Source organism: Artibeus jamaicensis, unplaced genomic scaffold (assembly GCF_021234435.1).
Source record: "Artibeus jamaicensis isolate MK-2021 breed Jamaican fruit bat unplaced genomic scaffold, CSHL_Jam_final scaffold_1019, whole genome shotgun sequence".
Lineage (NCBI taxonomy): Eukaryota > Metazoa > Chordata > Mammalia > Chiroptera > Phyllostomidae > Artibeus > Artibeus jamaicensis.
The window spans coordinates 18,447,983-18,463,270 of record NW_026522025.1 but is presented as its reverse complement, the minus strand read 5'-3'; the positions used below and the strand labels follow the sequence as shown (position 1 = coordinate 18,463,270).

The following is a 15,288-nucleotide window of genomic DNA, read 5'->3' as shown; positions in this document are numbered from 1 at the left end:
CTAACTTGGCCCCAGAGTTTGGATTAGAACTCACGCTGCTTGGTTTCTGGTTCAGTTGCCTTTAAATGATAGACTTTTTGCCCCTTTTCTTTCACGTCATCATGCCTAAGTCTCAGATCAATCCAGTTCCCTCCATTCTTTATGGTAGAGGAAACTGTCTTCAGCATTCAAGTGGTTTATATAGAAAATCATGAAAAGAAGGGCAAAAACATCAAGAAAATATTCAAGAGATTAAGACAGTATGTCATTCAGTAAGCCAAAAAATTTCCTGAAAACTTGTCTTAATTTTTAATCTCCGGCAGTTGCCAGCAAGATGCACGTGTGGTTCGTTTTGAGGAAACAGGAAAATGCTAGCAAATTTAATCTGGAAAACAAATGTGCTATGTAAGAGAATTGTCCAAAATATAACCAACATGGCATGTCAGTTTTATAATACAGCCTAATTCAACAGTCGTTCATTGTGGGCTAAATATTACACACATTTATGTTCTTAAAAAGATGTCACAGTAAGCTACCATGTGCAAATAATATACATAAATATCACAGTGCTTCTGTGAAGGGCCTGCGTTTGGGGGAACACATACTTTCTTACCACATATTAGATATTCAACAAATATCTGTTGATTAGATAAATGAATATGTACTTCAGATCTGATTATACAATTGTGTGTCTGCTGGCTGTCCATTTTTGATGTACTTGAAAACATTCTTTCTTCTTTATCATCCTACAGAGCGAAACAAAAAGTAGATTTCTAATTTAATACCATCTGAATCCATGGCCAGTGTTTCCATTTTTCTACTGACATAAACACTATATATTGAGAAATGTTTCCTTAGGTAAACAAGTTGCTGTAATAATTTTCTGATAAAATTTCATAGAAGTCTCCAAAAAGAAAGGGAAATGGAGAGGCAAGGAGAGATAAAGAAAGAAAGACAAAGGAACTGAGCTACATCTGCAGAGTGATTCCTCTAGTGCCGCCTCTGAGGTCTCAGAAAACTTCCTATCTCCACACCTTGTATCTTCTAAGATCCACAGTAGTTTAGTTTCCTGGGTGGACTGCTGACTTCCGCTGTCTCTGAATATCATATTTCTGCCCATTCAAATTACCTCTACCTGGAGCTGCTTTTTCTCCACCCAACCTTGGCCCGGCAGAGTGTGCCTTCTTTGACCCATATACATGATAGAAAGCAAAAGATTGGGATTGCTCTCCTTGACCTGTCCTTTCATCTCTTCTTAGCTGAAGCATGAAACATAAAGCAGAGTACACCTTTTTTTTAACTTCTTTCAACCAAACTATCATTTTTGCAGCATCCACTACAGAACATCTATACAAAGTTCATAAAGATGAAACTTTTATTATGATTCCATAATTTAAAAAGTGGGAAATTCTAAGAAGACACTTAGCTATTGTATACAACTCTATTCCTGGAAGGCTATTGAGATTTGGAATTAAAAGACAAAAAGGAGGAAAGCTATAAATACAGCAAGACTGGAAGCTACTATTTCTGGATTTAGTTGGTTTTCAAGTGCATTAGTCAAGAACATTTATTTACCTAGCCTTGACATGTTTGTGGTTTGTACTCATTTGTCCTGTTCTGTCATCAGAAAATAATTTCAGCCACAGTCATCATTGCCACAGTCATCATTGCCACAGTGTTATTTTGGCATCATGCTGTCAGATATAAAATAATCATTTCAGTATTTTTACATATTTTATTTATGCTACCACACACTGCTCCCTTTAATCTCTTTTACATTTTACAGCTTATTTTAAGGGCTATACTATATTCTTGTTGCTTTTCTCTGTTTTTATCCCCCACACACACAATTATCTTGGATAAAAGCTTTAAGGATTTGACTATGTATTGCCAACCCCGTCTCCTGTCCTGGTTGATGACAGGAGGCTCCTCAGAATCTCCGTGGCTGCATCCGCAGCTCCCGAGGGCCCTGACTCCGACTCAGCGGCACAATTTGCAGGTTTATCTGCTTCCTTAATATTGTCCCCAAAGCAAAGTAATTTTTTTACTTGTTTTTTCATTTAAAAGATAAATATTCTTGTCTGTTACAAACACCCTAGACCAATACTTATAAGAAATCCAATCCAGGGCACCAACTATTTATTATAGGTTAATAGTTAAAAAAAAAGAAGAATACTAAGAGATAGTGTAGATCTCTTCCTCCAGTGATTTTACATCTGCGTAGAATTATGATGTCCTAAATTAAAAAAGAAAAAGCCTGGGTAGATAACTTTAATTTTTGTTCAGCTCTACGATTCTATGGTTCTGTTAAGAACAAAAGCTGAAGCTTCTCCTGTTTGGTTGGTGACATCAGCTAGCACTGGGGAAAGAGCGGACTACAAGAGTCTCTTTGAACAGAGACTCAGTTTTGACTTTTGCTCACACACACACACAAGCAGGAAAAAAATTATTAATCCTTTTTTTAAAAAAATAGAAGAAATTATAGCTAAAAAAGGAACCTGAACTTTAGTAACAGCTGCAACAATCCACAGCAATGGTAGAAGAAGATATTTAATTCAGTTGATTTGCTGTTTGTTGGCTGTTCACTATCTCACTGAGAAGCCACGGGAGGTTTGGTTCTCCAGGGAGCAACCTGAGGCAAACCGAAGATTTGAGAATCTTCACACAATCCCAAGATCCAAACGGGACGTACTCTGTCCATGTGCAATGCTCAGTCGTAAGTGGGACAAAGGCTGACAAGCAGGAAACTCAGGCACTCACCTGGAGCAGCAGGTTTGTCTCCGGAGAGGTGCCTCTGCGTTGAGGACGTGCCCTCGTGCTGACCCCACTGGTTCTACTGCCGAAAGTTACTAGAGAATCACAGCGGGACTGGCGCATTCCAAAGCCTCTTTTATTCTCGTAAGAACTTCGTGAAGCCTTCTCACTAAGAATACCTGCACCAAAATTTCCAGGAAGAAGTAGTCTCTTAACTCAGTTTCTACAAAAGGAGCAGTATATTGTACAGGACATATAAATTCTGATTGTTGATACCTGTGTACTTTAGATTTCCCAGTTGATACTTTTATACTTTTGATCAGTCAGCCAGGTCAAATCCTGGCCATTCCCATGAGGGAACTCAACCCAGCAGTGATGGACCAGATTTACATGGCAGATGGTGTTACTGCAAAGGATGTCATCATGAGAATGGAATTTGTGACCTGATACCAGGTCCTGTCTTTGAGGCCACAGTGTTTAATCCTTGTGGGAATTCAATGAATGGCATGAAATTGGATGGAACTTACTGGACTATTCACATCACTCCAGAACTAGAATTTCTTTATATTAGCTTCTAAACAAACTTCACTCAGAACTCCTACGATGGCCTGATTAGGAAAGTTGTGGAAGTTCCCAAGCCAGGAAAGCTTGTGACCACCTTGTTCGTAAACCAGAGCTCTAAGCATGGGACAGTGCTGTCTTCACCCAGGAGGCTGAAGGTTTTAAACGTCCTGATTGCTAGAGTGCTGTGTTTGTTAGGCCCGGAATTAGATAAAAGTAGCCAAGAGGAACAAGGAACCCGAGGCAGGCTCCAGACTCAGCAAGGAAGATAGAAAATACAGAAAGTACAAAGAGTGCTGAACAAGATAACCGCCTGTGCATGACCTTGTCTTTGCAGAAAAGTATCCACTGCTGCAAGCAGAAAGCATAGCCATGTGTGTTCCCTCCAGATAGCCAATCGCTAACGGCTACATCTGCTTCTGTATTTGCTTGCTTGCTCACCCCAATAAAAACCCTAGGCTGTAAGCGCCAGGGCAACTCTCATTTGCAGCCTCTGGGTACCATGTTCTCGGACACCTCGAGAGTTCGCCCCTGCGCAGGTAAAGCTTTGGCCAATAAAGTTTCATCTTAAACTCCTGAAAGTTTCCGACCATTTGTTGCTTGCGTTGGTGGATGCTACATGTTCAATGAGGACAACTTCACTTTTACCAGCTTTGCTGAGAAGTAGCAACAACAGCAGAGTTGATTAAGAAAAATTAAGAAAAAAACACAAAAAGAAAGCATGCATAGAAGACGGTAGTGACTGCTTCTTAGGTATTCACAGGGGGCTGTTCTCTCCATAAGCACCACCTGGTAGCTGGAAGAAAGCTCCAGGTGCAATGATAGGGCAACCATATTGAATTGTATGCATTATATCAAGGAGTTAGATATCTCGAATGAATGTTCTCTTCTGTGTTTAGGTTTCCTATGCCTCTCTTGCTGTGAAATTGAAATGCACATAGAAAAAAAAAACTTTTACTATATGAAACTTTATAGCACTCATGACAACAATTCCATTCGGTTTACACACTGTGTAATATTTCTCCAGGTATCACTCAAAATTCCCATAGACAGTGCTTTTGGCCGCCCTAGGTGTTGGCCTCAGCCAAACCATCTGGGACTGTTCTACTAAAATGCTGACAGGATATTATATTGCGTTACCTCCAATTTTTTTAATGTATTCTCTGCTAATGTTATTGAAACCAGTTGCTACTTCATACAGATGTTCCCTACAATAGCAATTAAAGTTTTTCTCCCATGAGTTGAGTCTCTTAAGAAAGTGGTTGTAGTTATCCATTTCATGTATTACTATTTTAACATTATTGCTTCCTGAACTTATATTCTTTTAATTGATTGTGTTCCTCACCATGGTGTCTCCCCTCCCAACCCTACCCCAATAAAGTAGTACCACTGTTACACTGTAGGTTTACAGTATACCCCAGGGGAGGAGGAAGGGTGGGCCCTGAGCTTAAATTTCTTTTAAGATCAAGGGAGTTTGGCTTCTTTTTTTATTGGCATTGGCTCTTTTGGAAGATAGTGATGAAAATCAACTTTAACTGTTGATTAGCAAGAAAGACAGATTAATATTAGAACATACTGGCAGAACTGCATGAGAACTGTATGCCATTCTGTGCTCTCCAGTAAATAAAAGTAGCTCCTCATTAAAAAAAAAAAAAAAAGAATAAAGGATGAATGAACAACTTTAAATGCTAGAGCAAAATAGATTAAATGCATTCCAGTGTTTACAAAGGAACCATGATGACTATTTGCAGTACCATTGAAGAGGAAAGAAAAAGGTATCTGCAACCCTTTCAAGAAAGGGGATGAGCCTTCTCATTCCCTGAGTGATCTACCTCACCTATTTTCTTATTTTTGCTTCCCCATGTATCCAGTATCCCTCAGCACGCTGGCAATCCCTTCTCTAAGCGATCTATATCCTGTGGCGTATTTCCCTGCCATAGCTCTTGCCTCCCTCTTCCCACCAATTCCTGAAGAGCAGAGATGTTGGAATTAATCATCACATCAATGAAGAGTTCTTCTTTTTTAGAGAAAAGACATTTGGATATGCCTGTAGACTGAGAATTGGTATGGTAATTCAGGGATCTATGAATGACTATGTTGTATGTCTGTGGTGCCTTCTTATCTTAATCTTCTCATTTTCCTCCAGTTTACATCCTATATGCATTTAAGGACATCTTGCCAAGAATCCAGCCCAGATTCTTGTGATTCTTATCATTCAGGGGAATGATATGGAGCCAGGGATGCTCTAGCACAGCAAGCCATTTAGATTGCTTCCTCAGTCAAAAACCTACTTTAAATCTCCACTATCATCAAAGAAGTGAATACTACAGGGAGGCATGGACCAGCGTAGACCCGTCTTTATTTCTGGATACCGGTACTCTATTCACAAGGTGTGTCTAGTTCAGTGGTGAAGAACATGAGCTCTGCAGTCAGACAGGCCTGAATCCTAGTTTGTCTCTGCACTTCTGGCTGTGTAAACGTGAGCAAGAATCTCAGTCCTTTTACGTTCAGTTTTTCAATATATGAAATGTTGGTCCCCATAATAAATCCCTCATCGAGTTATTTGGAAGAGTAAGTAAACCAATCTGTATAAAAATAGCTAATAGTGCCTAGCACTCGATAATGAAAAGTAAGTACAGAGTGGGGCCAAAAAATAGGTTTACAGTTGTTTGTATGGAAAATAATACAATAATTAATAAATAATAATGCAAGAATAAATTATTTTGTGTACTCACCAATGTAAAGCTACTTTTGCCACATCCTATATAATAATTCACTCATTTCTTCATTTCTTCATGTTTTAAATAAATATCAGTGCTAAAAAAAGAGTGAAGAAAAGGAATAAAAATCTTTTTTGTCATGTGTTTAGTCTAGTAATGGAGACAACAGACAAGGTTCATAAATATAATGCACGATGTGATTATGCAGTGCCAGGGAGAAAAATACAACAGTAAAAGAAAATTGAATGGGCAGAACAGCGGCAGTGGTTGTGTTTTTAAATTAGGTGGCCAGGAATGGCTTCATTCTGAAGATGATGATTACATAAAATTATTACAACTCTTCCAATTCCCTGTGCCTGAATAGGATCATATATAGAAATAAAATTTTCAGAATGTAAATATTATGAGGTCAAAAATTGCATTTATGTGATTCATTACCATATACTTAGTAATAGTTCGTAACATATAAGTATCTAATAAATATCTGATGAATGTTGGTGAATAAATATTAACACTATGAAAGGCATTATGTGGTATACATTATAAACATCTTTGCTCACAAAAAGGTATAATCATTCTGCACAAACAAGTATAAAAAACAAGTAATAGAATATAATCAATGCAAAATTGTTAGGAGTAAGAAACATTTGACTAGAATATTTTGTGGAACCTGCTCTCCAGCCCTCCCCACCACCAGTATCTCTCTTAGGGGATCTGCTTCATTTCTTGCTCCCTATGGTAAGGAGCAGACTACAAAGCAACAAAGTAACAAATGAGTGGAAAAGGACTGAAGAGAAACTGAGTCCATCAGATCCTCCCCTTGAGGAATTTGAACTGAAAGGACAAAGAAAAACATTACCTGTGATTTGGGTGCTTCGGCTGATGGCTAATCTAGAGTTTGAGCTGGAGTCATCATACCTGAGCTATGGTTAGGAGGAAAGAGACTCCAAGAGAGCTGGCTAGGAGTGGGAGGTCAGAGTAGCCGCAGAGAGGAAAGGGGGAAGCCATGCGACAGAATGACAAAGATGGGAGGGAAAGTGCTGGTCTTCAGGCTACCTCAGTTCCCACTGACTCTGCCACCTGGTTGTTTAGTTTGTCCTGGATTATTTTGAGACATCCTTGTGTCCTTAGAATAAACTCATTTTTACTTAATTAGAGGTAAAGCCTTTTTCCCTTCTAACCAAGAGAACAACCTTTAGGTCATCAACTATGTGCTACGTACTTGCAGTATATAATCTGATTTGAACATTAACACAATCCTAATACTTATTTACTACAGCAAGAAAAAATAAAAGTTCAGCTCTGGCTGGTCCGCAGCCCTGGTGCAGCACCAGCCTGCAAACCAGAAGGCTGCCAGTTCAATTCCCAGTCAGAGCAGATTCCTGGGTTATGGGCCAGGTCCACAGCATATGAGAGGCAACTGATTGATGTTTCTCTTGCACATCAATGTTTCTCACCCTCCTTTTCTCCCTCCCTTTGCCTCTCCCTAAAAATCACCATTTCATGAGAATAAAATAAAATTTCAAAAAACTTACATAATTTACCCAAAGTGGAATGGCTATCAAATAAAAGAACTGAAATTTGAGCCAAAGCCTGTCCAAGTCCAAGGCTAATGATTTTCATCCAATTCTGGAGCAATAGACTATAGGCACTATGGGGAATCATGAAAAACAGATTCGTTCTAATTAGAGTAGACTGATAAATCTCCATTAAGCAAGGAAGAACTCGAACAGATCTTGAAAGATGAGTGGAATCGAGAATGCTGTGGAGCAGTGAGGGACTCTGTTCCAGAGACAGTCACATGATCGAAATCGGGGTGACAACAGTAAAAACACTGGGCAAGACCTGAAGGCATGAAGTTCACGATGAGGAGAAGCAGCTTCATGTTGGAGGATGGCACGAACACCAGTTAGATAGTGAACCGTTACAAAATGGGAATTCTTCACCTTGCACAGTTCACACTGCTGAATAATTGCTAAATATTCTTTGAGCCTTTAGTAGAATGTGTAAGTGGTCTTATTTCTGAATTTCAAGAGTTGGAACTTTTGGAGCTTACTTTTCTAATAGCTTCTATTCCTTTGCCACCCACTCATTATTAACTCATTGCATTCTGGCTTACCTAAACTCTTCAAAAGTAAAAGTGTGTATTAGTTTGCTAGGGTTGCTGTAACAAAATACCACAAACTTAAATAACAGAATTTTTCTCACAGTTCTAGAGGTTACAAGTCCAATATCAAGGTTTCAGCAGATCTGGCTTCTTCTGAGGCCTCTCTCCCTGGCTTGCAGATGGCTGTCTCCTCCTGTCTCCTAGCATAGCTCTCATCTTTCTTTAATGTGTGCACGTCCCTGGTGTTTCCCTTTTGTGTCCAAATTTCCTCCTTCTCTAAGGACGCCAGTCACATTGAATTAGTGCCCACCTTAATGGCCTTGTTTTAACTTAATTGCCTCTTTAAAGGTCCTATCTCCAAACACAATCACATTCTAAGATACGGAGGAGGGTTAGGGTTTCAACGTATGAATTTTGAGAAGACAATTCAGCCTATAACACTGTGGCTTCCTAATGAGTAAATCCAAAGGTCTTTCTCACCTTCACCATCCTTATACTCTCTGTAGCATTTAATCCTATTCCACACTTCCTCCTCGAAGTTTTCCTCTCTTGGCTTCAGGAACACACCTCAAGCCAAGATAAATGCTGCTGTTAAGATAAATGTAAGAAAGTGCCTTGGAGACTGATGATCTCAGGCTGGATATTGAAATTGAAGTGCAAATGCACTATCACATCCCTCCAAAGTTAGCATGGAGGCAAGTGAAAGGCATCTGCCTTTAGCAGAATGGAAAGGACTATAGCTATACATTTGGAAGTCATTTGAATTGATATGGTTAACACTACTAGAAGATGACATCCTTTTGAAAGAGTGTGTGTAGAAAGAGAACGCTGTAGAACTGTTAGGGCAAAATGCATCTACATTTGCAGCATGCAAAGAGGAACAGGAGTCAAGAACGCATTTAGGAGAGAAACTGCCAAGCAGGGAGAAAGAGAATAGGTACAACACAACAGAGTCACAATTCAACTCAAATCAATGCAGTGAAATAACAAATGCATCTTTCCTCTCTTGGCTTGAGGATCTCTCACCTTCAAGTCTTCTTGTATTATTTTTTTTCTAATTAAAGCAATTCCTGTGGACTCTTTTCTTCTATTCCTACTGAATTCCATTCCATTGGGATGCCTTCCATGACCATCCTAGCCACCTGGTATGCAACCTGTAACCCTTATCATATTGACAAAAGCCAACATTTATTGAGTAGTTTCTTTGTGCTTGGTACTGTTCAAAATGCCTTACAAGTATTGACTCTTCACATCATCTGAATAGGCACTATTATTATTCTCACTTTATAGATAATGATCTTGAGGCATAGAGAGGTAAGGACATGTGGCTCTAATAATCAACAGAACATTTGTCATGTTGTATTATAATTGCAGCTGTAGTTGTTTATTTCTCCTGCTGCACTATAACCTGTAAGAAGGCAGTGAAAGAGCTGCCTTATTTATTGTGGTATTCCAGGTACTTAACATGCTGTCTTACTGGGAGCTGCCTCCCAGTAAGAGGCAGCAATAATAAACATTTGTTATTTCACTGCATTGATTTGAGTTGAATTGTGACTCTGTCGTGTTGTACCTATTCTCTTTCTCCCTGCTTGGCAATTTCTCTTCTAAATGCGTTCTTGACTCCTGTTCCTCTTTGCATGCTGCAGATGTAGATGCATTTTACCCTAACAGTTCTACAGCTTTTTCTTTCTACACACACTCTTTTAAAAGGATGCCATCTTCTGGTGGTGTTAACCATCATATCAATGCAAATGACTTCCAAATGTATAGCTACAGTCCTTTCCGTTCTGCTAAAGGCAGATGCTTTTCACTTGCCTCCGTGCTAACTTTGGAGGGATGTGATAGTGCATTTGCACTTCAATTTCAATATCCAGCCTGAGATCATCAGTCTCCAAGGCACTTTCTTGCATTTATCTTAACAGCAACAGCACTCTCTGACCCAGCTTGATACCTGAAAATTAATTTTAATTCTCAGTTGCTTCCCCTAGACAACCAGCTGCTAGTCCTGTAGATGCTTCCTCTGTAACACCCCTTCTCTTCATTCCCATTTCTGTCGTATCTGTTCAGGACCTGATGATCTCAAGTCCAGACTTTCACACTGACTTACCAACTGGACTTTCCTCCTCCAGCCCATCCTTGAAAATGCTGCCAGATTCGTCTTTCTGAGGTATCACCCTTATTTTATCACACCTTCACTTTGCCTTTAGTATCTCTCTAAAATGAATTATTGATAACTTTCTCAATCCAGCACACATCAGCATCCTTCCTCATCAAATTTCTTCCCCCTTTTCCTGCTCACTTGAACCTTTTGTATTCTCTATACTGCAGTCACATAGACCTACTCCTTGATGCCAGGGTACCCCTTACTTTCTCACTTCTGTTTCTCCTGAAATCTAGACCAACCTCCACTCCACAACTACAGCAATCAGATTCTACCATGCCTTCAGATCTCAAATGCAAACTTCTCAGTGATATCAGCTGAATGTGCTTTCTGCTTCTTTTGAAATTTTGAGGTAGAAGACCCCTGGGTTGCTGTCATGCAGAAGATATTAAATTTTGCTTAATACTTTATTAAATTTTCTTATGTATTTACCTTGTCTCCCTATTTTTGTGGGCTACTTAAGGGAAATAGCTTTATCTAGCTCAACTATCAGACTGAGCACAATGCTTCCTATATGTGAGATACTCAAAAATATTTGTTAAATTGAGTCATCATAGAACTCATATAGGAAGCAAGAATCATCAGCTTTTTCAAAAAATTCTTTTCTGCAATTATACTAATATTATTAAAAGAATCACAAACAGCCTGTGATTCTTCTGGATCCTCTACTTACAGGCCCACTTCAATATGGCTTGTACTTTATGTGTGTGAAGGGGCAGGAGAAGGGCTATAGTCACAAGTACTTTTTGAAGAAATTTTTTCCACATAAGGAGAGTTTGTATTTTAATTTTCTCCATAGAATTCAGAATTAATTCCATCCCTGATTTTTTAAATCAGAATCATTAATACTTGTACAAGGGGGTTGAAGTCTTCTCAATTCTCCAGTATAAGATAATTTCATAAGTATCAATGGTTGATATCTAGACCGCTTGGCTAACACGGGGTGAGAGCAAATGGGAGGAGAACATGCTACTCACACTTACCCCACCCTAGGAGACCCAAGGCCTAAACCATTAGGCTTGTTCTCACTCTGTGTAACTTGTCCCTCAAACATGCAGACTTCAGAAATACTTGCTCTATTCATAGCCTTAGCTACAAGCTGTTTTTTTTTAATCCAATTACCCTGTGATTTTTTTCTTCAACAATATAAATCAGGGTTGTTATCTTCAGGGCTAGTATGGTCCCACTCAAATGTTGATTGACTAATAAACTTCTCTTCCTTCATATCTAGATATCCAGAGTCTTTGGAGCACTTACTCCCTCAAAAGCAAGACCGTGGCAGGACAGAGCTGCCTCAGAGGAACCCTTCAAGCTCAGATGGCTTTTATCAGTATCCTTAAAATTTGATGACAAGTATGATGACCAAATGCCCTTGTCCTTCCTCTTGACCTTGCTTTGTCCTTCCTTCCTTTGCCTTCCTCTTGACATACCTGGTTTGATGGGCTTCCTTTTCTCTGGCTTCCTGGTAAATTCATCCAATGGAAGGAATTAACAGAGTTGGAGGACGACTACAGAGTAAAAGCTGGGGTATTTCTACCTATCTTTTTATCCTTCCTGTAAGTCTCTGAGAGCAGTCATGTCTCCTCCATATTCTGAGAGCCTTTTCCTTGATAGCCCACCCTCTAAGAGGCAACCTTCACCATTGCTCTAGTTCCAGCTAAATGACCTTCGGTTCTCCCACTGAAACTCCAAACCCAGATGTACCAGTGGCTTTTTGCTTGGCAGATCTCTGGGTTGCCTCATTATCCATTTGCCTTCTCATCCATCTGTGACCTGTACAACTCTTTCCTTAACTTCCTTTGGTTTGAAAGATATAAGGTGGTTTTCATTTTCCTAAATGGACTAACAATGTAGGAAGCATTTCAGTGGCTTATGATATGATTAAATTACTGTGGGTAATGACTTTATACTGGACTTGTATAATTCAGTACTCTCAGATCTAAGATTCTCAACCTTGAATGAACATCCAAATAACCTGAACAACTTTTAATTTTATTGAATTTATTGGGGTGACATTGGTTAACTAAATTACATAGTCTTCAGATGTACAATTCTATAATATATCAACAGTATCTCTTACTGTGTGTCCACCACTCCAAATCATCTCCTTCTATCACCATTTATCCCTCCTTTACCCTCTTCTACCTACCCTTCAACACTTTTTCCCTCTGGTAATCACCACACTGTTGCCTGTGTCCATGAGATATTTTCTGTTTGCTTAATCCCTTCAGCTTTTTCACCCAGCCCTCCACCCCACCCCGCCTCTGACAGCTGTCAGTCTGTTCTCTGTATCTAGGAGTCTGTTTCTATTTATTTCACTTGTTAGTTCAGTTTGTTCATTAGATTCCTCATATAAGTGAAATCCTATGGTTCTTGTCTTTCTCTAACTGGCTTATTTCACTTAGCATAATGTTCTATAAGTCCTTCCATGCCGTTGCAAAATGTAAAAATTCAGATTCCTGACTCTTGTTTAAGATCTCTGGAGAGGGAACCTCAGACATATATAATACTTTAAATCTTCACAGATGAATCTGAAATATGCACTGTGGTTAAAACAATTGTCTTAGAGATATGGTAACAATTTTTTTAAAAAAACTAATCTTCATCATGTTGATAGACTAGAAAAGAAAACCCAGCTACTGAAATTGTTTATCTTGGTTAACTGCGCTTGCCGTCTCCCCATCACACGTCTGTTCTCTGCTCTTCTGTGCTCTGCTCCGTGCCCAAGCACGGTGACTTCTATGAACTCGTCACTTGGGTTCTCATACCCACTGGCTTCTGGTGTGGTTCACTTGATAGAAGGAGCTAGCCAGAGATCAGAAAGTGAGAAGAGAGAAGTTGTGGTGTTTACTCACCCCGTGTACTCCCTGCCTGACCTGGATTTTGGCAACAGTTACATTCTGTGGACATAGTTCCCTTCTTTCATGACCCTATCAATTTCCCTTATCCTTTCAGGACTTGGTAAATAGCTTCCCCTAATTCCCAGGCATTTCACCATTCCTAACGGGTTCTCTTACCTCTATCTCCCTCTGTAAATAGCTTCTTTATTAACACCTCTGAGTGCATGTTCTCTGCCTGTGGATTCTGGCAGATACACCAATAATCTAAAAATCTTCATGAATATAATTTTAGAATGTTTTTAAAATTCAGAACTACTTTACAATACTATGAAGGATTTAAACAAATGCTAATATTACAGAATAGACCTTTATAACCTGTTCTAAAGTGATTTTGAAAGGAATGTCATTTGGTTCATAGTATAAAAAATCCATTAATTAATATAAAATATAATATGTGACTTCTATATTTTACCTTCTTCTGATAATGTTTTAAAAATCAAACATACACATAACTAAACTTCTTTTACAAGAGTTATTTTAATAACAGTGACAAATAGATTTGTCATCTGTCTGAGCTCATTTAGTAAAGTTCATGCTATTCTTTTCCTGCACTAATTGTACATCTTAGATCCCTCCTGATTGATTTTCAACACCCCACAGCAATATCTAATTCTTCTAAAGCCTGCACCCAACTTGTCTGATCTTTTTTCACCACTGCCTATGCAAAAGTACGTCACCTCTTTCTAGTCCACAATGAAGTAATTTTCTCTTCACTTTCATCAAAGTGCTTTACCAAGAACTGACTAGATGGAGAAAGAAATGAAAATAAGGCACAGAGGATAAAGAATGTACCTGGATAATCACGAAAAAAAGGGAGATAAGCGAGAATAGAAGACCAATGCCCTGACCTGCATCACTCCGCTGCAGTGGTTCTAGTTGCCTAGACCTTCCACAGAGTCCTTGCCGAACCACATGCCAGCTACAAGGTAAACAGTCTTCAAAACTGCTACATCGCTTTCCACGGACCCTTCACAAGCTAATGGCCATAAGCAGTTTCACTGAAGATGGTAAGAAAACAAATGGTGTAAGGAAAGAGAAAAATATGTGTAACAATGTAACTAATCGGAAAGGGGCACATACAGGTGATACTGAATTCAGAACAAATATAAAAACTGGCATGAGTTTGGACCCTTTATTTGATTACCTAATATAACTTCTTTTCCAACATTCTGTAACCACACAGAAACCTTATTTTCTTTAATCTGGCTTTTAATTTTGATTTTTCCCCTTGGCTCAAACTGACCTTACCTAGGTGTCCTGACTCACCCAACTCCCTCTCTCCTACTTAATCATTAAGCCCTCAGGACAGTGAGGTTCTGGTCAACATCCAGCAGTCTTAAAAAAAAACTCCTGAGTCTACTGACCATGAAGACAGAGTTTTCCACCAAACTAGACAACATCTTGGTCTCAGCTGTGTTTTAGCTCTGGACCCAGGAAAGCAGAAGGATCCACAGAACGAATCCTTGAGAAGCTGGGTAGAACAACTGCGTGGCTGGCATCAGGACCGGGTGCAGTGATCAGTTACACCCGACCCTGGCACCAGCCAATCTGTAGAGACCACAGCCCTAGCTCCTAGTCACCATGATTTCTCTATTTTCCCTGTATAATCATCCCCTGGAAGCCATCGGGGAGTCAGGGCTTTGAGCATTTTCTTTCTATTACTCCAGGCATGACGCCATCTCCTTAATAAACCCTTACTTTCTTGGCTGCAAACTTCTGCTCATGTCTTATTGGGTTTTGATGCCGGCAAGCAAATGGAGCCCTTCAGTCCGATGTCAGTTCCCATCAGACCCAAGTGCCACCAGTAGTTGAAGTTTACTTGATATGTTATTTAGTTTCTTTATCTAATCTGATCAATGATTTTTTATAATTTCTTACTTGCTTCACATATTTTCATGCTTGATTTTCTCCTTTGAAAGATAATAATTTCAAGCCTATGTCTAATAATTTTCTTATCTGAAGTCCTTTCCTATCTGTTTATAAGCTCATTTGTTTTTGTTGAGTTTTGTTGCCTTTGACCTTTCATGCTTATTTCTTCTTTACTTTGAACTGGTTGTGGGGATTTTTGCAGACTGGGGTAAGAGTGGATTCTTTCCAAGAGAATTT

The 15,288-nt window shown here is 39.2% G+C and overlaps 1 pseudogene; it reads left to right on the top strand.

Annotated features, from left to right (window-relative positions):
* Positions 1–1,861: 1,861 nt before the first annotated feature.
* On the top strand, positions 1,862–3,979 carry LOC119045304 (S-adenosylmethionine decarboxylase proenzyme 1-like; annotated as a pseudogene).
* Positions 3,980–15,288: the final 11,309 nt, after the last annotated feature.